General features: G+C 42.4%; 1 protein-coding gene across 5 annotated transcripts in view; it reads right to left on the reverse strand.

Annotated features, from left to right (window-relative positions):
- BRINP3 (BMP/retinoic acid inducible neural specific 3) overlaps window positions 1-22,460 on the reverse strand; it is a 333,504-nt gene that overhangs the window by 309,552 nt on the left and 1,492 nt on the right. Inside the window, exon 1 of one of the 5 annotated variants that reach the window (XM_050961410.1) lies at window positions 21,848-22,263. The exons of 3 other annotated variants lie outside the window; for them this stretch is intronic. The gene's annotated coding sequence lies outside the window, so the exon portion shown is untranslated. Of the gene's footprint in view, window positions 1-20,287; window positions 20,366-21,847; window positions 22,264-22,460 lie in introns of those variants that run through there. One more of the 5 variants, XM_050961411.1, reaches the window with a different exon arrangement.

A 22,460-nucleotide genomic window follows, 5' to 3' on the forward strand; every position in this document is an offset into this window, starting at 1 on the left:
CTAGCATGTCTTTTAGAACTGTGGAAAAATGGAATGTAATGATAGACTACATACAGTAACTCTTCACTTAAAGTCATCCTGGTTAACATTGTTTCATTGCTGATCAATTAGAGAACATGCCTGTTTAATGTCGTACAATGCTCACTTATAACGTTGTTTGGCAGCCACCTGCTTTGTCCACTGCTTGCAGGAAGAGCAGCCCATTGGAGCTAGTGGTAGGGGCTTGGGACCAGAGTGGACTGGCAGCCCCCCATAAGCTCCCTGCTCCCCTAAGTTCCCTGTTTGGCAGCTGCCCAGCATGCTATCAATTGCAGGCAATTCAGCTGTGCCTCCCCGCACTGCCTTGTGCTGCTCCTGCCCTCTGCCTTGGAGCTGCTCCTGGGAGCCTCCTGCTTGCTGTGCAGGGGGAAAAGAGGGGCCAACCTCAGGGTGTCTCCCTCCCCCCTATTCCTGCCCCTCGCTTACCCCTTCTCCATATACAGCAGGGTGGGGACAGAACGGGACTCAGGATGGAGAGAGCTTGCTGGCTGCAGCTGCTGTCTCAACTTTCTGATTTTTTTAAAGGCAATGTACTTAGAGTGGGGTCAGCATACTTAAAGGGGCAATGTGCATCTCTCTTTCTCTCCCACACCAGGGTGTGTCTCTCTGTCTGCCATGCTGTCTCCCCTCCCTCCATTCGTGCCACCTTGTAGAGTGTGAGGCTACGTTAATGACGTGTTAACCCTTAAAGCTCAGCTGAATGCTAGCTCATCATTTAGCAGTTAGGCATTCCCTGGGAAATATCCCACCCTCTTACCTGACCACCTCAACCAAGCTTCACAATCATCACTGTGAAGCTTGTGTATTAAATGGTTTGTTTAAAACTTATAGTGTGGGTGTATAGTTTTTTTGTCTGGTGAAAAAAGTTTCCCTTAGAACCTAACCTCCCCATTTACACTAATTATTTCAAGGAAATTGTATTCGCTTAACATCGTTTTGCATAAAGTAGCATTTTTCAGGAACATAACTACATTAAGAAAGGAGTTACTGTATGTTTTCCCCCTTGCCCCTCTCTCTTTTTAGCTAATAAATCTATCTATCAGCCTCTACATCCTTGGCTCCCTCCCTGTGAAAACATGAAACAACATATGTGACATGCCTGTCACCAGAGCAGAAAGGAGTGCCACCTCTCACAGGAGGGAAGGAGGAGGAGGAGGAGGAGCAGCGGCGGCCCAGGCAATCTAAGGAACTCTCACCTGCCCACCCACCAGAACTCCACACAGGAGAGAGTTAATACTCCCAGAGCTTTGAGTTGTCTTAACTCTCCCTTACATCTACACTGCAGTTGCTACTTTGCAGCCAAAGAGAGACCCAATGAATGGCAAGGAAAGGAAAAAGGTTTCTCTGCTGGGGGAGAAGAAGTGATCAGGCCCTTTGTTTCCTCTATGGTTAAATGAAAATAAAACATTGTCCTACTCATATATATTCATATAAATGTGGCATGTCAAAGGACAAATATATAATTTAGCAGGAAATATAATTCCCATCACTGCACAAATATTAGAAAATTGTAATGTTTCCAAGCTCGAGTTTCTGCTTCAGTAGCCAGTAATGGAGGAATCCTAGTTCCTTCAGATCTAACCAAAAGAGAGAGATACCGCAAACCGGAATATTCACAGTCAGATGGGTAAACAAACAACTAATTATCCCTTTGGAAATTAGATGGTCAGAGTGAAGCCACTTATCCATAAGTATTGTGTTAACCCCACTGGCTGCCCAAAGGTCTCCGTGATTTCAATTTCAGATATTATCATTATGTATTTGTATTACACTAGCATCTAGAGATCCCAGTCACAGGTCAGGGCCTCATACGTACCTATATACATGAAATGAAAATAGCCTGCCCCTCTCTCAAAGAGGTTACAGTTCAAGCACTGACCAGTCAGGATCATTTCTAACTATCTTAAATCTGAAAGTGGATTTTTGTACTGTTGAGGAAAGAAACAATAAATATGGTGCAGTCTTTCCAAAAGATAACCAAAGCACATAACACTAGGGCTCTGGCTTTACTCCCATTTAAGTCTATGGGAATTTTACCATTGATGTCAATAGAGCAGGATCTTTATGTGTTTCAAATTTGGGACAATGGTAAGTGTCCGTTGTTATGTTCTTAATAACACGCAATCTCAAGAGTCATTGCACACAAAGCAGTAAAGCTCACTTCATCTGAGAGAGTAACATAGGGCCAGACCTCCAAAGATATTCAAACAACTAAAAATGCACCTAGGCACCTCCTGGGATTTTCAAAAGTAACTAAGCAAGTTAGGTGCCTAGCTGTCAATGATTTAAAAGCTACTATGTGCATATCTGCATCTTTATGTCTCTAAACAGCTTTAAAAAAATCTGTCCCACGCTGTCCGACATTAGCAAAACACAAGCCATGAGTTCAACTAGTTATTGCCTAATAAAAGAATAGAGAACTATGAGATTTCCTTGCAACATGATAAACAAAGTCCCTCACCAAAGACTCTAACGTAAATTAAGTTGTCATGGGATAAAAGGGAAGATCCTTTCATGGATTGAGAACTGGTTAAAAGACAGAGAACAAAGGGTAGAAATAAATGGTGAATTTTCAGAATGTGGAGAAGTAACTAATGGTGTTCTGCGAGGGTCAGTCCTATGACCAATCCTATTCAACTCATTCATAAATGATCTGGAGAAAGGGGTAAACGGTGAGGTGGCAAAGTTTGCAGACAATACTTGTCATAACATTTTTTCCCAGATCTGGACCTTAGCGTCCAAAATATGGGTGTTAGCATGAAAACCTCCAAGCTTAGTTATCAGCTTGGACCTGATAACGCTGCCACCAGCCAGGGATTTATACAGTGCCTAGCTCACTGTGGTCTCCCCAAAACCTTCCCTGGGGGACCCCCAGACTCAGATGCCTTGAGTCCTACAACAAAGGGAAATAACCCCCTGTCATAACCTATTCCCAGATTTGGACCTTAGCGTCCAAAGTATGGGGACTAGCATGAAAACCTCCAAGCTTAGTTACCAGCTTGGACCTGGTAAAGCTGCCACCACCCAAAAAATTAGAGTGTTTTGGGGCACTCTGGTCCCCCCAAAAACCTTCCCTGGGGACCCCAAGACCCAAATTCCTAGAGTCTTACCACAAAGGGGAATAAACCATTTCCCCCCCCTTCTCCCTTGCAGGTGTTCCCTCCCTGGGTTCCTGGAGAGATACACAGAAGCAAGCTCCGTGAATCTAAACAGAGGGACTCCACCCTCTCTATTTCCAGTCCTGGAAACACAAGGAGAGAGAGCCAATCTCTCCCCCACCCCCCTCCTTCACCCAGAGGGAATGCAAAGTCAGGCTAGTAAATCTAACACACACAGATTTCCCCCTGACTTCTTCCTCCCACCAATTCCCTGGTGAGCACAGACTCAGTTCCCTGGAGTTCCCCACTAAAGAAAAACTCCAACAGGTCTTAAAAAGAAAGCTTTATGTAAAAAGAAAGAAAAATACATAAAAATGGTCTCTCTGTATTAAAGTGACAATACAGGGTCAATTGCTTAAAAGAATATGAATAAACAGCCTTATTCAAAAAGAATACAATTCAAAACACTCCAGCAACTACACACATGTAAATACGAAAAAAAAACCCAATCTCTTTGTACTTACAACTGGGAAACAGGAGATTAGAAAGGCAGGAAACAGAAATCCTCTCATAGCCCAGAGAGAGACAGGCACAAGACCAAGAACAAAGGACTCAGACACAAACTTCCCTCCACCCAGATTTGAAAAAGTCTTGTTTCCTGACTGGTCCTCTGGTCAGGTGTTTCAGGTTACTTCTTTCCAGGTGAAAGAGACATTAACCCTTAGCTATCTGTTTATGACACCCCCTCCCCTTGTTTCCTGGTTACTTCCTCCCAGGCCCCCCTCCCTGGATGACCCTAGGAGATTCCCTGCTTCCAGTCCTGGAAACACAAGTACCGAGAGAGCTAATCTCTCTTCCCCCTTACCCAGAGGATATGCAAAGTCAGGCTTAGTAAATCTAACACAAAGAGATTTTCCCCCTGACTTCTTCCTCACACCAATTCCCTGGTGAGCTGCAGACTCAATTCCCTGGAGTCCCCACTAAAGAAAAACTCCAACAGGTCTTAAAAAGAAAGCTTTATAAAAAGAAAGAAAAATATATTAAAAATAGTCTCTGTATAAGGTGAAAATATACAGGGTCAATTGCTTAAGAAAAAAAAGTGAATAAACAGCCTTATCCAAAAAGAATACAATTCAAAACACTCCAGCAATTACACACATGTAAATACAAAAAAAAAAATATAAACCTATTGTCTTTTTATCTTTGTACTTACAACTTGGAAACAGAAGATTAGAAAGGCAGAAGATAGAAAAATCACTCTCAGAGCCGAGAGGGTACAGACCCAAGACAAAGAACTCACACCCAAAACTTCCTTCCATCCAGATTTGAAAAAGTCATGTTTCCTGACTGGTCCTCTGGTCAGGTGTTTCAGGTTACTCCTTTCCAGGTGAAAGAGACATTAACCCTTAGCTATCTGTTTATGACAATACTAAACTGCTCAAGATAGTTAAGACCAAAGCAGACTGTGAAGAACTTCAAAGTGATCTCACAAAACTAAGTGATTGAGCAACAAAATGGCAAACGAAATTTAATGTGGATAAATGTAAAGTAATGCACGCTGGAAAAAATAACCCCAACTATACATACAATATGATGGGGGCTAATTTAACTACAACTAATCAGGAAAGAGATCTTGGGAGTCATTGTGGCTAGTTCTCTGAAGGAATCATTAAAAAAGGGATAGAGACTAAGATGGAGAATATTTTATTGCCCTTATATAAATCCATGGTACTCCCACATCTTGAATACTGCGTACAGATGTGGTCTCCTCATCTCAAAAAAGATATACTGGCATTAGAAAAAGTTCAGAGAAGAGCAACTAAAATGATTAGGGCTTTGGAACAGATCCCATATGAGGAGAGATTAAAGAGGCTAGGACTTTTCAGCTTGGAAAAGAGGAGACTAAGGGGGGATATGACAGAAGTATATAAAATTATGAGTGATGTGGAGAAAGTGAATAAGAAAAAGTGATATACTTGTTCCCATAATATAAGAACTAGGGGACACCAAAGGAAATTAATAGGCAGCAGGTTTATAACAAATAAAAGGAAGTTCTTCTTCACATAGCGCACAGTCATCCTGTGGAACTCCTTGCCTGAGGAGGTTGTGAAGGCTAGGACAATAACAGAGATTAAAAGACAACTAGATAAATTCATGGAGGTTAAGTCCATTAATGGCTATTAGCCAGAGTGGGTAAGGAATGGTGTTCCTAACCTCGGTTTGTCAGAGGGTGGAGAAGGATGGCAGGAGAGAGATCACTGGATCATTACCTGTTAGGTTCACTCCCCCTGGGCACCTGGCATTGGCCACTGTCAGCAGACAGGATACTGGGCTGGATGGACATTTGGTCTGACCCAGTATGGCCATTCTTATGTTCTTATGGATTGGGTCAGAATTCTTTATAGATTGTGAAGAAGGGTCATTAATGAATGAGTAACAAATAGGACAAGATAAACTCCTAGCATGCACCATACACCATCCAATGTTATGGGAATTTTGGCCCTTGACTTCAATGTTTATTTGTTGCTTGAAGGAAAGCAGTAGTAAACTCTTTCCCAAAGCTGAATTTTTGCAGGACTGCAAAAAGGAGCCTATGCTTGCTACAGTCAAAGGCATGATATTGTGCTTTGTGTAAGCAGATGTTTGGAGGGGGGTGGAGTATAGACTCTATGCACTCAGAGAGCAAAGAAGAAGTTAATGAGGACCAGGAGAAGCAGGAGATAGCTACCTGAAAGCTCTGCTATAATTTCAGAGCACAGGGTTCTGTGGAAAGGGAAGCTCTGCCTGAGAGCAGCTTTCCTGACTGAAGGACACTAAGGGCAGGTCTAGTGTAGACACGATAAATCGATCCCCACTTGCTCAGCCATTGACCCTGGAACTCCACCACTGCTGACAGGTGGAAGGGGAATCAATGGGGGAGCAGCAGCAGTCGCCCCTGCACCATGGGGATGCGAGGTAAGTCGATCTAAAATATGCAACTTCAGCTACGGGAATAGCGGAACTGAAGTTGACGTATGTTAGATCGATCCGCCCTCCCCCCCACTGTAGACCAAGGCTAAGTATGTCTGGGCCAGAAGTAAGAGGCACTTAGGATGGATAAAACATGACTGCAGACAGTTGTTTTTACTGGGGCTGGCTGCAGCCAATCATTCTCTTTCATTTGGACAGAGCTACAATAAATCCGAGCTTAGGGACGGCTGTTACATGAGACTCTTGAAATTGACACACACTTTGTGTGGGGAAAACCACTTATAACCCATGAAGAAAGAAAATGTATCTTACCCATGCGACACTAACATAAATTCTTGGTGATGTTTCTAAAAGGGACAGAGGTTGCTGAGGGTGGCAGTGGGTTGCCAGAGGAAGTTTTCCACAGGCAGGTTTGGGCACTCAAAAGACTTTTGTCTAGTACATTAAACCTTCTGTTTTCAAAAGCATTGAACATTGGTCTTACCATTGAAACCATCAGGAGTTTTACCATTGACCTTCACAGCAGCAGAGTGTAGGCCAATGGGGAGCACTTTTGAAAAGCTCTCCCTCCAGTCACTTTCACCTTGCAGAGTCTCAGCAGTATGGAAGCCTGTAGTTTGACACACAGGATGGCAGGACATGGTCAGATATCTCTTAGGAATTCTGGTGTCAGTGTCCTTTTTTATTATTATTTCCAGTGTGTCTGTCTCTGACCCATAAAAGAGGGAGAGTTTCAGAAGAATTAATCATCAGGGGGTATCCATATTAGTCTGTATCCACAAAAGCAACGAGGAGTCCGGTGGCACCTTAAAGCCTAACAGATTTATTTGGGCATAAGTTTTCATGGGTAAAAAACCCACAAAATACATGCCATGCATCTGAAGTAGTGGGTTTTTTACCCAAGAAAGCTTATGCCAAAATAAATCTGTTAGTCTTTAAGAAGAATTAATGTGGTTAAATTTATCAGACCAGCTAGACTTTGCAAAAGCTTTATGCTGCAAACTCTAAAATAGCATGGGCTGCCTCCATGTCCTGATGCCGTACCTGATTATATACTTTTTATAACTAAATGTGTTTTCTTTTATAGCAGGTCCTTAATGGACCAATATTCTCCCTTTGTCTTCGCTCTAAAAGCCCAATCTAAACAGGTTAGGGCCCCTTTAAATTATGACCCAAGAGGTCAGAGAACATGAGTTGATAGAAACTTTGGGTTTTCCATACCAGGTGATCCCATTGTTCTATTACCTGTTGTTCATTGCCTCTAGCCGTGAGCCAGAGCTAAACCGTCAAGGGACAACCCTGACTGCTGCAGCCATCATCTGGTTTGTCTGGATTATAAGCAGGGCCGGCTCCAGGCACCAGTTCAGCAAGCAGGTGCTTGGGGCGGCACACTGGGCTCTTTGGCAGCAAGGAAGGAAGGACGGACCTGCCGCCGAAGAAAAAAGGGGCACGGTGGAGTTGCGGCCGATTGCAGATTTTTTTTTTCCCCCCGCCGCTTGGGGCGGCAAAAACCCTGGAGGCGGCCCTGATTTTAAGATTTTATTACTGTGGCTTAAAATATATAGTGTTTCTATCCCTAGAGAGAATTTAACTCCAGAGGACCCCTGGGAGTGCTTAATAGAATGCATCTGTGTGTTTTTTATTGTACCTGTATACCACCAGTGCCGATCACTTTAGCTCCTCTCCTTATATAATACCTGTCTGGCATATCAAAGTTGATTTTCTCTTAATCCCTGATATTTGTAAAAGAGCTAATTTACCTTTTGCCACCCACATCTTAATGTGTAAGGTAGAACCCAAATCACAAGCACCTTCATACTCTTTTAGCATTTTTAATCTACGTTCATCCTCTTGCGCTCGTTGGTCTTTATGTATTTTAGCTGATGACAGATGCAGGGTGCCCAAGTTACAATTTTAGTTATTTTCCTATTTTAGTGGAGGAGACTGTTGCTCTGTGGAGTGTATAGTGTCAAAGGAATCAGTTTCCTGCTTGATCTTTTCTGTATGTTAATACTCCAAATAAAGGAGAGATGCTGGAAGTGAATGGGAAGAGTGAGACTTGGGGGTGGCCCAAGATTGTTTCTTCTTGTGTTTTGTCTCTTCCAGAGAGGGAAACAATCCACAATTGGTAAATCAGCCTTAGAAAAGTGTGGGCTGGAGAAATCTAATCCACCTAATCTGTCTGGAGTAGATGGAGTTGACAGGTATTTCTCTTGTCCTGAGAGAACTGAGAAAATCCTGAGCACTGTTAGAGTAGGATGAATGATCCACTGGGTAGGGTAATAACCTAGGACTGCATTCAAATCCCTGTTCTGCCACAGACTTCCTCTCCGACCTCAAGTGAGTCTCTCTGTGCCTTAATGTCCCCATTTTACAGGTAGGAACTAACCCTTCTCCATCTCCCAGTGGTGTTGTGAATCTCTCAGACACTACAGAAATAGCTGCTGATTAGGTATCTATGCTAAATAGGAAAATTCACTTATTCAACCCAGTGTCTCAGGTCTTAACCTTTAAATTGGAAATAATACTTTCCTACCTCATACCGATGTTGGAGAATAAAATCCCTTATTGATGTGAAGCTCTTAAATACTACAGTAATGACTATCTAAGCATCTGATAGCTAGAACAGTTAAATTATGGGAAAACTATATGTCCACATTAAAGGGAATGTGTATACTAACCAAAAGTCTTTTTTGTCATATTTGCCAGTGTCATGTTGAAACTGAGCCAGCATATATCTTACTATCAGATCTGGAGCTATACAGCATGCTGCAAGTCAGAAAGCCCTGTGGATCTGTATTTATACAAATTCCAAGAGGCATAAAAGACATGCCCGATTAAATCTCTATTTAGCTTTCCATGCTCACAAGGGCACCGGGGATGTTGCTTGTAAAAAAGCAATTCTTTATGCCTCGGGTGTTTAAGCGATGTGAGAACCTTTCTGAAGTTATGACCCTTTTGCATGGAGTGAAAAGGTTTTGATATCAAATGCAGGTGGAGTGGGTCTACTGGATCTCACAGAAATTGTCGTCATCTCAACTGTGTATGTACACTAGGCATTGTGAGGTGTATGAAATTATATCCATACTTCAGAGTTTAGTGCTTGGTCCCTAATGTAAAATCCTTCTCACCCTGCTCTCTTGTAGAAACACTTGAAAAGGACTAGATCTGGACATTTATGCAATGGCCCCGCATAGTATGCAGTCATGCTGCAAGAGGAGGTGAACCAACAAAGATTGTGACAGAGGCAATCACAAGTTCTCTCCCCTCAGGCTTCTCCATGTGAACAGGCTGGGAAGAGTAATCTGTGCTACACCTTAAAAATCAGGAAGATTGCTCCTGGTGGTGCACCAGCCTGGCTCTGCACAAGGAGTGCTACTGCAGAGCTCTTTGTGCAGCTAGAGAAGAGCAGAGGAAAATGCTTCATGGCAACTCTGTGCACTTGCCCAAGGACATTTACAAACTGGCTGTAGACAGGCCCCTTGTCGCTCACCATACAAATTAGCTGGAGACCACTCTTTAATCACACTAGTGCCCTTCTCTTTCCCTGTCTCTGCCCGCCACCACCTATATACAGTTCAGTATCAATCAGGTAGCCCCTTGGGGAACAGCTTGCTCTTCCAGCTAGCTGGGAGCAACAGGCCCTCACTTCATTTTCCTGTTCCTCCTCTTCTACTTCCTTCCTGCTAGCTTTATAGGCCTTCCTCAATCAAGCTCACAGATGATTCTCTTTTAGCACTTTAATCAGCCACATCTTGTCAGTGCCAATCACTTCCCCTTACTGGGAGCTGAGCTAGCAGGCTCTGAGCTAACAGGGGCTGGGTCAGTGCCTTTTGGCCAGCACTTTGTTACACACACACACACACACACACACACACACACACACACACCCTTTAAGAGCGGCAACCCTGGGCTCCTTCGACTTTTTGGCCCCTCGGCCCTTCCGCTGCTCCCCCCGAGGGAGAGTTCTCTGGGGAAGCCTTCCTACTCAGGGCGGGGATCTTGCCAGCCATTACCTTGGCTGGTCTCTCCATCCCTCTCCCACAGAAGGAGCTTTTCTCTGGGAATGGCGCACCCCACCACCCCCATCTCTGCCTCTGCTCGTTACACCAGTCACAGTGTAGCAGGCCCCCTATCCCCAGCTCCCCCTGTGGGTCTTGCTGGGGTTTGGGGGTTATTTCGGCTTCTAGCAGGATCTCACATGACTCAGTTTCCCCCAGCTCTCCTTGTGGCTTGGGGCCTTCCTGTCCCCCTGACAGGGTCAGCGTTCATCCCACCGAAGGGTGGGATCTTCTGTGCCTCAGTTTCCTTCATTCATCCCAGTACATCTGGGGCTTCTTCCTCAGAAAGTGGGATCAGGGGGGTGTTCCCCTGCTCCTCTTCCTTCCCCAGAGGGAGGGGTCTAGACTGACCAGCTCCCCCATATATGCTTCCTGCGAATCTCCCCGCTCTGGACTTTGCTGTCTAGAAGTTTTCTCTCAGTTCCCAGAACTAGGCACATCCTCCCACCATGGGGTTCTCTTTCTCTGGGGATCCACTCCCCCTCTCAGGGTACCCTGTCTCATGCCCAAGAGTGGGGCTCAGTCCCAGCCTAACACTACCGGACGTGGTAGTTTCTCCAGGATCTCTACCTGTTTCCACCTGAAGTAACCCTTTGCTTCTAGGGGGACCTGGGCTACTGGGCAGGAATTCCTGTCCCCATGTATACATTCAAGGGCCATCCTTTCCCACAGAATGAGCCAATGTGGCTTAACCAGCGCCTTTCGCACCAGTGTGCAACTCAAGGCGGTGTCGACCACAGCCATTTGGGGTCCCCGCCCCACCTTCACAATAGTGGATGCCCCCAGCCCCTGCTTCCGTCCCACCCATTCAGTCCAAGCACAAAAGTCGGCCCAGCCACATTCCATGTCTGGGCAGTCTTGCTTAATGTGCGCTGGCTTCCCACACTGCCAGCACGATAGGTGAGTGTGCCTTGGGATCTCTCCTTTCTTCTGCTTGCCTCTCCTGGGGAAAGAATCTCTGGGCTCCCACCCCAGTTCTCTGTCTTTCCATTGCCGGTCTTCCCCCGGGGTCCCTCAACCTGTATATACTCCTCAGTTACCTGGACCGCCTCTTCGACGGTGCCTGGCTGGTGTCTTCTCACCCAGGTGCACACCATGTCCGGGAGGCTTTGAAAGAACTGCTCCAGTATGAGGGAGTCCATTATCTCCTCCAGGGTACACGTGTCAGGCCTCAACCAGCATGTGGCCCAGTCCCTTAACCTCTGGGTGAGGGCCTGTGGTCGCACAGCAGATGTGCACTGGGCCGACTGGAGCTTCTGCCTATACCTTTCTGCTGATAAGCCTACTCAGTCCAAAATGGCTACTCTCATGGCCTCACAGTTCTGAGCAGCTTCCTCCCCCAAAGCCACATAGGCCACTTGCGCCTCACCAGTTAAATAAGGGGCTAGTCAGAGGGCCCAGGTTGCCCTGTCCCATCCGGCCCCCACAGCTACCCTCTCAAAAGTTCCCAGGAAGGTGTTGGGATCATCTGCCGGTCTCATTTTACAGAGTCCTCAGCCCAGCAACAGGGCCCCCTCCCCTGTCCCAGGACTCACCAGCCATTGTAAGAGTTGCCAGTGTATATTGCTTTGCTCCCAGATAAAGTCCTGCAGGCTTTTCTGTTGCTCAGCCTGCCATACCAAAGCAGCCTGTCTTTCTGCTTGGTGTGCCTGCTGGAAAGTCTGCAGGGCTTGCTGGGTCTGTTACTGTTGCTCTATGAGCCATTTCAGGGTCTCCTCCATTGCCAGGCCACCAACCGTGCTCATTGGCATCAGATCCCTGACAAGCCTGCACTTGTAGATGGGCCCCTCATCGCTCATGGTACAAATTAGCTGGAGACCACTCTTTATCACACCAGTGCCCTTTTCTTTCCCTGTCTTTTCCCCCCCACCACCTATATACAGCTATATACAGTTCAGTATCAATCAGCTAGCCCCATAGGGAACAGCTTGCTCTTCCAACTAGCTGGGAACAACAGGCCTTCACTCTTCACTCTCCTGTTTCTTCTCTCCTACTTCCTTCCTGCTAGCTTTATAGGCCTTCCTCCATCAAGCTCACAGGTGATTCTCTTTTTCGCTTTAATCAGCCACACTCTGTCAGTTCCAATCACTTCCCCTTACTGGGAGCTGAGCTAGCAGGTTTGAGCTAACAGGGGCTGGATCAGTGCCTTTTAGCCAGCACCCTGTTACCCTGGCCCACACAGTTTAATTAAAACTTCAAATGATATTGGGATGTTTATAATAGAAATAGCACTATGTCTCTTGAGAAAAGAGAATGCTAGGAACCTATCCTACAGGACAGCAGCAGCAGACCCAGTATTTCATCAGATCTAAAGGCACACTAAACCAATGGCATCAAATGCAGACTTATATGTAGCCAATGTTCGTGTGATAGATATTGCAACCCCAGGCAGTATCTTAGGGGATCATTGTATTCAATTTATACATGGGTTATGCAGGATTATTTCTACTTTATGACAGTAGTGATTACACTTGGGACTGCAAACAACTGCAAAAAAGCACCATCTCCTGGGGTGTTTGCATATACTGGTTCAGGCTGGGTTTTCCAGAGACTCAGTGAAAGGATTTTTGGCATAAAAAGGGTGAGCTGGAACTGATACAGACCTTTTTTTTCTGATCCAACAAATGGACAGGCCTTCTGTCCAAAGGGGTGGGGGTTGGGGATGTGAGTGGGGGGGGAGAGACATGCAGTTAACCCTGAATCTATAACAGTTAACACTTAGCTACTATGGGGATGAGTACTGTAATATAATAATAGAAGATATACCTATCTCCTAGAACTAGAAGGGACTTTGAAAGGTCATTGAGTCCAGCCCCCCTTAGCAAGACCAAGTACTGACTTTTTGCCCCAGATCCTTAAGTGGCCCCCCTGAGGATTGAACTCATAAACCTAAGTTTAGCAGGCTAATACTCAAACCCCTGAGCTATCCCTCCCTCTAGAAAATACTCTTTGTAGACATGTTTTCACTCATTTATTTTGTAGGACATGTTTTAAAATCAGATTCAGGGAAGTTTTAGCTAGCTGGAAGCTTCTGAAAACTAGACAGACAATATTCTCCACTGCAGAAGAGCACAGAAATCAAAGAGGACTAATATCCACCTCGTTCATAATCAGTCCCAGCCAGGAGTTTTCTGGCCCAGCATGCCTACTGAGGATCACATAGCTGTGAAAAGCACACACATACAAACATAAGCATGAGCATATGTAAGAAGCCATGCCATCAAGTAGCAAAACAATTCTGGTCTATTTATTTCCATCCATCTGCTCAACCCATGTTAGTTTCTAAACTGAATGCTCAATTTCAACTGAAGGAAGTATTCCGGTCATCTCAACATGGGGACCAGATATATAAAGTGTTAGCTCCACACCTTCTGTTCTGAAGACCCACTCTAAATCCCACTGCCATCAAAGGTAAGTCTCCCATTAACTGCAATAGGGGTTGGATCAAGCCCTAAAACAAAAAGCTTTGGTGACCAACAGCTTTCCAAGGTAGGTACTATCTAGGGAAAGAAAAGCGGTTGGAGCAGGAGGCTTCTGGATTAGAGCCCAGTTCACTTACTGAGTAATTTTTGACAATTCCTTTAACCTTTCTTTATCTCAGCTTTCCATACATAAAATCATGATAACACTTTCCTCACAGGTGCATTGTGAGGTTTAATTAATTAATGCCTGTAAAGTGCTTTCAGATCATTAGATGAAAGAAGCCATATAAAAATGCAACATATGATTATGATGATGATGATGCTGTTCACCATATTCCCCCAGGAACTGTTTCTTTCTATTTATAGTTCCCGTCTATGGAGGTTCTGAATCAAATCCTGGGGCAGGGAGGAAATCTTCTGCACTTCAGATAAAATAGAAGTTTCCTTGTAGCTACTAAAATGCTAACATTCTTCCAAAGTAATGGAGAGTAAAAATAATTGCATACGGGTGTTCTCTGGCTTTAGGAAGAGGGTCAAGTGAGCACAGCACTCTTAATTATAATAAGATCATTTTTGCATTGAAGCTTTAAATGGTGGTTGCCCAAAGGCTCGCTGGCTTCAATTTCTTCCTGTTGTCCACCCTCTCAAATGTTACTGCATTTACTCCCATTATCCTGGTCCCCTTGTTTCTAATGGAGCCACAACATATCTTGTAGTTAGCTCTTTATTAATTTAATTTAGATTATTATAATATTATTATTTATTTATTTATTTGCTAAGTTGTTCAGTTTGATCATCTGCTTGGGAGATTCTTGTGACTTCGCTCAGGAAACAGACATCATCCTGTATTTTTATAGAGCTGTCACCTGCTCTAGAAGTTTCTTGCACAAACTTTCAGTCTGGCTGGTTTCATTTGCAGGTGAGGCAGGTCAAACCCTGTCTTTCTCATTAGGATTCACAGTCAGCCAGAAGTCCTCTGCCGCAGTGCAGGTCTCAGTGATGTCTCATTTTTCTTTCACCACATTTCCCCCCACTCCGATTACATTCTATATTTTTTAAAAGTCTGTTATTTTATGAACAAACAAGAAACAAAATTATAAAAGATGGCAGTATCAAACAGAATAGTAAAGATCATGTCTCCCATTCTATAGCACCTTTCATCCAAATGGGCTCCGAAGCCCATAACAGATTTGCACTTGACTGTACAGGCTCTAGTTGTCTGCTGGGGTAAATGAGTAAAACTCAAGTCAGTGGAGTTGTGTCCATTTATATCTGCAGAAAATTTGACCACACAGTTCATATATCACTTAAGCAGAGGGCCACAATTCTACTGTTTCTTCATGAACAGCATCACATTATTCCTAGCCAGTCCTCACACTGAAAGGACAGCTTGTAGCATGTAGCATAGGTCATGGGATAGATTCACAAAGGGACCTGTGGATTGGGCCCTGAGGGTGAGGCAGATAGAAGAACTTCTGTCTTCCCCTGATTCATGAATCCACTGGGTCTTAGGCAAGAGACAGCCATCCAGATTCCTAGAGTGAGGCAGGCACATTAGCACGTAGGGAACTTTTACTGTGAAAACTTCAGTAACAACTTAGTTTAAGTGCCTACAGAGTTTGGCACCAGCTGAGCAGGACTAGGAGCAGTAGCGCCTATATCTGAGACTCTAGCCCCCTGCTTCAATGCCTGGTTGTGCCACTGGTTTGTTTTATGATCTTGGGCAAGTCACTTTAACCTCCTGTGCCTCAGTTTCTCCATCTACAAAACAGTGAAACTTAGTACCTTTGTAAAGTGTTTTGAGATCAATGAGTGAAAACTACTATATCAGAGCAAGGTGTTGTTATACAGGTATTTGTAATCTGTAAAGTTTGTTCTACTTTACAAAATTGTATGTATTTCTTTTTCAGGACTATTGACACTATCTAGCTAGAAGGAGGTGGTTTTTATAAGCCTATAGCTAGTATATGGGTAATGTCCAGATGCTCTTAAATGTTCACATTATAGTTATTAATTTTTTATGGGTCTAAGCACAGGAACTTTATGGCTGACTGAGCAAAGATTCAAATCTCAGCAAGTCAGCTGGACTTAATTGCATCTCAGGATGATGATACATAATGCTTGATTGGAAGTAATAATTATGTCATGTGGATTGGGCAGTCTACAGTGTGTGTATGTGTGTGTGTTGTTCCTAAAAAATCAGTCTTGTTCCTAAAACATGTTCATCTGGAAAAAATGTATTTTCTGATGTATTTGAACAATTTTAACTTATTTAAGAGAATCTTTCCTGTAGTGGCAGGAAGGATGGGATTTAAATTGCATAGTGTATCTGTAAGTTGGTTCTAAAACAGTTTATAGTTCAGCAGTATTACCAACCATAATATGACGCAACTAGTAAAAATAACAAACAATTTTATTTAGAAGTACAAATGGAAAGATGTTTACAGTTAATACTTGAAAGCTGACATTTCAGCTCTAATCTTTCTAATAAAAAATAAGATACAAGGATTTGTAGTTTAGGTAAAAACAATGTTCCCAGTTGTTTTGGGGGTTTTCTTAATTATAAACTATCATCACTTTTTATTTATTTATTTGAAACACTGTAATAAATAAGAGAGATATTTTTTTCCAAGGACTTTGCCTCATCAAGACAAACCTGCTTACAGAGGTTTATCTGACCTATCTATAACTATATAAAAGAAAAGAACCATTTCTACCTCTCAAGTTAATCTGAGGGAAAGTCTTAAAATATATGTATTTCGATGGCTCAGAGAGTAGCTAATGAGATACAAAACCTCTCTCCTTTTAAGCCACTGATGGTTTAAATTCATATCCCAGGTCAATAGTGATAAAAGTAATTACCATCCAATGACTGTATATGAAAAAGTTGGTGGTCTTAGTCCATTCCCTAATGGACGAGTCTTCCTCTCATCATATTAACAATGATGCAATTGACATTAACTTGTTAGAAGTCTCAGCACAGAGTTGAGGAGTAAGTTCTGATCCTAAGAAGTGCTGAGTGTCTACGTCTTCCACTGAAAAAAGGATATGCTCTCAGTATTGAGCTTTAAGTGAACCCTGCAGTTCACGGTTGAAGCACACTGGTGGAAGGGTAAGCAGAATCTTGTACTGCTGTTGTATCTATTCTGCAGAAAAACAGATTTGCAGGTTGCCTGTCCATCCCCTTTCATGACCATAAAAGGCGTATATAATTTTTCCCTCAATATATATTTATCTCCCTAGCTTTTTTTTTTTTACTAAAGGACTTGAAAAAATCAATTTGAAAATACAAAATCAAAAGAATTATAACTTCTTTCTTATATATACTCAAAATATCTAGTGACTACTGATCATATGTTCTTTGGGAAAAAAAATTAAAAATTCACTCCCAGCTTGACGCCTCAAATGGTAATACCAGGATTCAGCACCGATTGTATATATTTTATATCTGAGTTTAAAGATCCTTAAAAACAGAGATTTGCAATGAAAAACTTGGCTAATGTTAAAAATGGAATCACTTTAATATTCCCTTGTTTGAATTTAGAGATGATCTTTACTTGCGGTCAGTCGAGCTCAGTGTACTGGGTGTAATTAGTAAACATAGCTTTGTACGTTCTAGTTTTAAAGAAAGGGATATAAATTAGCCTCAATTAATATGACTTACAATAGTTCTTTTTAATTATGAATAATATGAACTTAAAATGATTAAATAATAATCTAAATAGTGCTGATTTAAGACCTTTGTTCACTACAAACAATAAATATTATAAAAATATGAATTATGTCACAAAATTGCTTCTCTCATTAACCAAGTTGCTGGAAAGTCTGGCAATGAAGGTGTTACTGCAAATGTGCAGCATTTTCTAATCACCATTAATGTGACTGTTTCAGCAAAGGTACCTGACTGAAGAGCCATGGGATCTCACCTCATTATAAGAGAAACCACTATGGTTTAATAATCTTAATTGAGCTAGCAGTATATATCACCTGGTCAATTTTTCGTTGAAGATGGAAAAAAAATCTATGGTCTTTGTGAAAAGTGCATTAGTTAAACTCATAAAATCTAACATTCCGGTGAACGTCGTTGGTTCTTTCTGATAATAGACTATATGATGCCACTGGGTTTAAGTACAACTCCCCAGTCATTTCTGTGGGGGTTCTGCTTAAAATGGATGCCATGATATAGCGTCCATTGCCTAGAGTGCCTGGAAAACAATATCTACATGGCTCTTTACATTAATTTCAGGACTAGAAAACTTTATTACTTACACTATTTTCAATGTCCCTTACAGCGTAATGCCCTGATATTTCAGAGGGCACCTGCAATTCAGTGGGAGATATGCACTTTCGAAAATGAGGCTCTTCATACATTTTTGCTATATGTGGAAGTATGATAGTGTATTACACATCATTTGAACAGTGTGACATAAAACAATAAGACCAGTTCCATAGCACTTCACTTCTAATCTGTTTTAATAGTATTCATTCCAATGAAGTCCTCTGGTACTAGTATGTATGCAACATGTAATGTAATACTGTTCCCAGAAGGTTGTTTTTTTTTTAATATTAAAATCCACTTCTTATTCCAACCTAAACTCTTGGTGACTGATCCTGCCCTGAGTGAAGTCAGTAACAAAACTCCTATCATTTTTAATGGTGCAACACCGGGCCTTTCATGAGGAGCAGACATACTAAATAAGACAATAAGTTCTAAAGGAGGATTATTGTTGAAAATTTCAAAGACACACAATTCCATGCCAATAGTAAAGTTTGGGATTAGGAAGGTGTGAAACGTCAGTCTCATAAAATGAAGTTACCCATGTTAAGAATCACATGGGCTAGCCCTTCTTAACATGATCTTCCTGAAAGCATATTTCAGAAACATCTGTCAAATTGCACTTCTAGTGATTTCACTCCCAAAAGAAGTTAACAATGTTTTGAAAAATCAATGTCTAGAAAGAGGGGTGCACAGGTTACATATGACAGTTGATACATATTGAATATTTCCAGAAACTACTATTCCAGAAACCCCTTTGCTTCCTAAATGAAAACTAAGATATTTCTGATAAATTGATAGAATTCTTGATCTTCTCCCAATTTTCCATTTAGATTTGTGAAAATTACTAGTGAAGGAAAACAAGGTTTTATTAGGTTTAGATGGACATTACTTCTTTCCATTTATTTTTAAAAAATAGATGTTTTCTAGACTGATCAAAGTCAAATAGGAAAACTTGATTTCAAGCTAATCCAAATGAAATCAACTATTTTAGTCCCATAAGTCAACATTTATCTCCTGTATTTTGAGATCAGTAGAAAGTCACTACCATTTATATAAATTAAAACAAAACAAAACAAAACACTTCTCAATCGCAGGTTGGTATGAACAACTAGTGGACTAATGTAATTAACTTTTCACAGTAGAACTCAGACACTTGGTAACAGAAAGAATAAGGCAAGAATAGACAGTGATTATATTGGTCAAAGATTCTCAAGTTGTTGCGATTGTTAGTTGTACAAATGCTGCCTTTTGCAGTGAGATCTTGAAAATGTTCAGATGCTTGTTTGCATGTTTGCTAGTTAACATTTTCATTTTCAATGCTTCACCATTTCATGAGGGAAAACTCCAAATGCAGAAACTGTATTGATAAATGTATGTTGTAGGGTTTATCCCTCCTCAATGCAGGTGGTTATAAGACTACAGGAAATAACACCAAATATTTTCCCCCGAACCTTATATACAAGATTTAAAGAGAAAATTATTCAAGGCAAGAATTTTTTTTCACCTCGTCTGTATATGAAACCATGATATCTCTGAAACAGCAATGCAACAGAGTCTGACTACTGCTTCCTCCACTACAATTTGAACATTTCTACAGTATTTTCAAGCAAAGTCTCTTCATAACATACCATACAGCAATGCTACCAGATCTATTTTTTTTAATAATAGGAGTGTGCTACACTTCGAAGTTTGAGCATTGACAGTACTACCTAAACTCCAGTATCTATACAGCCTGTGATGTTGAAGTTACTGTTTATACCGTTAATGTACACTTATCCACATATGCTTAGCATTCTAGTTACTCTCTTCTTTAAAAATAGATATTTTGTTTGTTTAAAAATACCTTTTTCTTGTGGGACATTTAAAAGAAGAGTTAGACATGAGAGTTTCTAGCAAATAATATATTATGGTTTCTTCTCTCAGACTTGTGAGCCAGCTAAACAGCTGTGTCCCTAATCAACTGAGAGTGCACAAAAGATTTCTTTTATTATAAGTCTGCCTCAAAGTGGCCTTTATTTGGTGGGGATCTGTGGCAGACATCAATCCTATACAGAGAACATTTTTCACTCAGCACATGCATTATATTTTTATGCCAGTCATGAATTACTGGACTGCACAAATACACTTTCCATATGCTTACTTCTTATCTAACGGAAATCATTAACATTTTAAACTAATACAGCCTTAAGAAATGCCTCACCCACGCTAAATTATATCATGTTACCATTTTCCCCAGTCCCCCTTTTAGAAAAGTAACAATTTAATGGTGCAATCAACCAAAATGAAATGGTATGGAATAGTTTGTGAAGGAATAATTCAGGGCAGGATGCAATTAAACACTTAATGAAATGTACATGGAAAATGCACATGAATGCAGAAATAAGACACAGTATAGATTGCTGGTAACAAAACCCTTACCTGTTAAAATGCATGATGGTCTGTAAGTGCACAGAGATCAGTAGCCAAGACAGCCCAGACTCCTGTAGTCCAATATGCAGTGACAATTTACACCCAAATTTCTTTACCTTGCTTTTTACACCATCCTATAGTTCATACCTCTGTTGCCTGTGATTGGCTAGTATAGCTATGAGGTGCACATAGGATTCATGCTAGGAGCAGCCTGCAATCTTTATTAACTCTTTCTGGCCAACCCCGGGTGCATGCAGATTTGGCAAGCTTACACAAATTGATACATCCTCATCTTCTGAGGGGAGATAGCAGGCAACAAATCTCCTGGATAATTCTCAAGCAGGCTTTTCCTTGGGGAGGGGGAAATGCGAGATGATGCAAGGGCAGGTCACTTTGTGCTCCTCAAACTGATGCAAAGCAAAGTGACCTCTAAGGTGAGAGACTGCGAGAAAGAGGACTCCAGCCGCCAGAGACTCCAAGAGTCTGCCACCGCCTGGCTGCAAAAGTAACTCACTCACTCCACTCTGGGAACCTCGCCCTCTGCCGGTGAAGGACAGACACTACCAGGGCTCTGTGCTTCCGTCTTCCCCCCATTTCCACCGCCCAAACGAAAAGCAACATTTTCAAGAGTTGGGTAGAATTCAAATACAGACTAATGATCAGCCCTACTTGCTGTGAAGTGTGTTTATAAAGAAGACAGGCAACTAACTCCCCCCTAAAGACACCTCTACCTTAGTGTCTATCACTCACAATGGAAAGATTCAAAATCATTTTAAGATCTGGAACAGGATCTGAGCCCAGGATCCATGAATCTACTGGGTGGAGATGATGATGATGATTGATGATAGCGCTGGTGATCTTTGGCAGTGAAGACAATTTAGGAAGGCTATTATACAAACCTAAAGGAAACCAAGCTGGCTATTGCAGGTCTTTCTTCCTAAGGGAGTTAATTTTATTTACGCACTATCACGCCTTTAAAACAAAACAAGACGAGGGGGAGAGGAGGGAGTGTCAGGCTGTTGAATGAGGCTACAGATTTTCTGAGTCATCTATCCTGATGGTGTGGTGAGCAGTTGGTTTCCTCTGGCTAGAACTGTTGAATGCTGGAAATGAAGCATTAAGACTAATGGGAATCTTCTCTAGTAAGCATACCTCATGCTTGCTGGCTGCAAATGCCCATTTAGACTATATTAATTGCACTGATTTATTTGGTGTTTGCATGCAAAGAATTTTTTTAATTATTCCTCTAGTAAAGTATGAAAAAGCCACGTCAGTTCTTATTTCCGATGCATTCCCACCATCCATCAGCTGAACGTGCTCTAAGCAAGTCAGCTTCCCTAATGTTATCCCTTGATCAGTACCCACCCCCCTCCGAGGGCATAGAGGGTGCCATTCACGCTGGGAAATAGCGTATAAATCGCCTTTCCGGAGCGCAAACATTTAACAGCTTGTAGGTGATGCACAAATGAAATCCCCTCTCCCCATTTTGCACCTTACCGTTCGGGGGTTTTAATTAATAATAATACAATTAATAGCAGCAATTAGGCAGAGCCTCTGAAATGCACTTACCTAGACATTCAGCTACATCTGGGGTGAGGAAAAGGATCTGACTGCGCTGAAAGTTTCTTCCCCCTGACCCGTTTGGTAGTGGAGGATCCCCGCAGCAGTAGGGGAAGCGCAATTCACTAGCCCCTATTGGGATTTGATTAATTACACACCCTGGCTCAATAGGTGAGGGAGAACGGTCAATAATGATGCTCCCGATAGGTTCCCCTGGAGGGAAGACTGAAGCGGGAAGTCACACACAGCTACAGCAAGGTGACGAGGAGTAGGGGTTCCATGCTCAGCCCAGACGAAAGGAGCTGAAAGGGAAATGGACTTTCTCAACTGGATCCGAGGGCTGAGGGGCTTTTTAACTCCTCCCTCCAGAGATAATCCAGCATTTGAAGGAGAAGGAAGGAGGACTCTCAGGGACAGGAGCACGTACTGAGATAACACTGATCTTTTCGCTCCTCTCCCATCCACCAGCCAACACATTCAATTAGATCCTCGTTCTCTGTCACTGGCCCATCTACCTGTTAGGATGACAAACTGAGTTCCTTCCATGATCTATGTATGCAATGTGATAGACATGACCATATCACGTACCCTACCCTGCTCAAGCCAAATCACCTCCACAGCG

Source organism: Gopherus flavomarginatus, chromosome 7 (genome assembly GCF_025201925.1).
Source record: "Gopherus flavomarginatus isolate rGopFla2 chromosome 7, rGopFla2.mat.asm, whole genome shotgun sequence".
NCBI lineage: Eukaryota > Metazoa > Chordata > Testudines > Testudinidae > Gopherus > Gopherus flavomarginatus.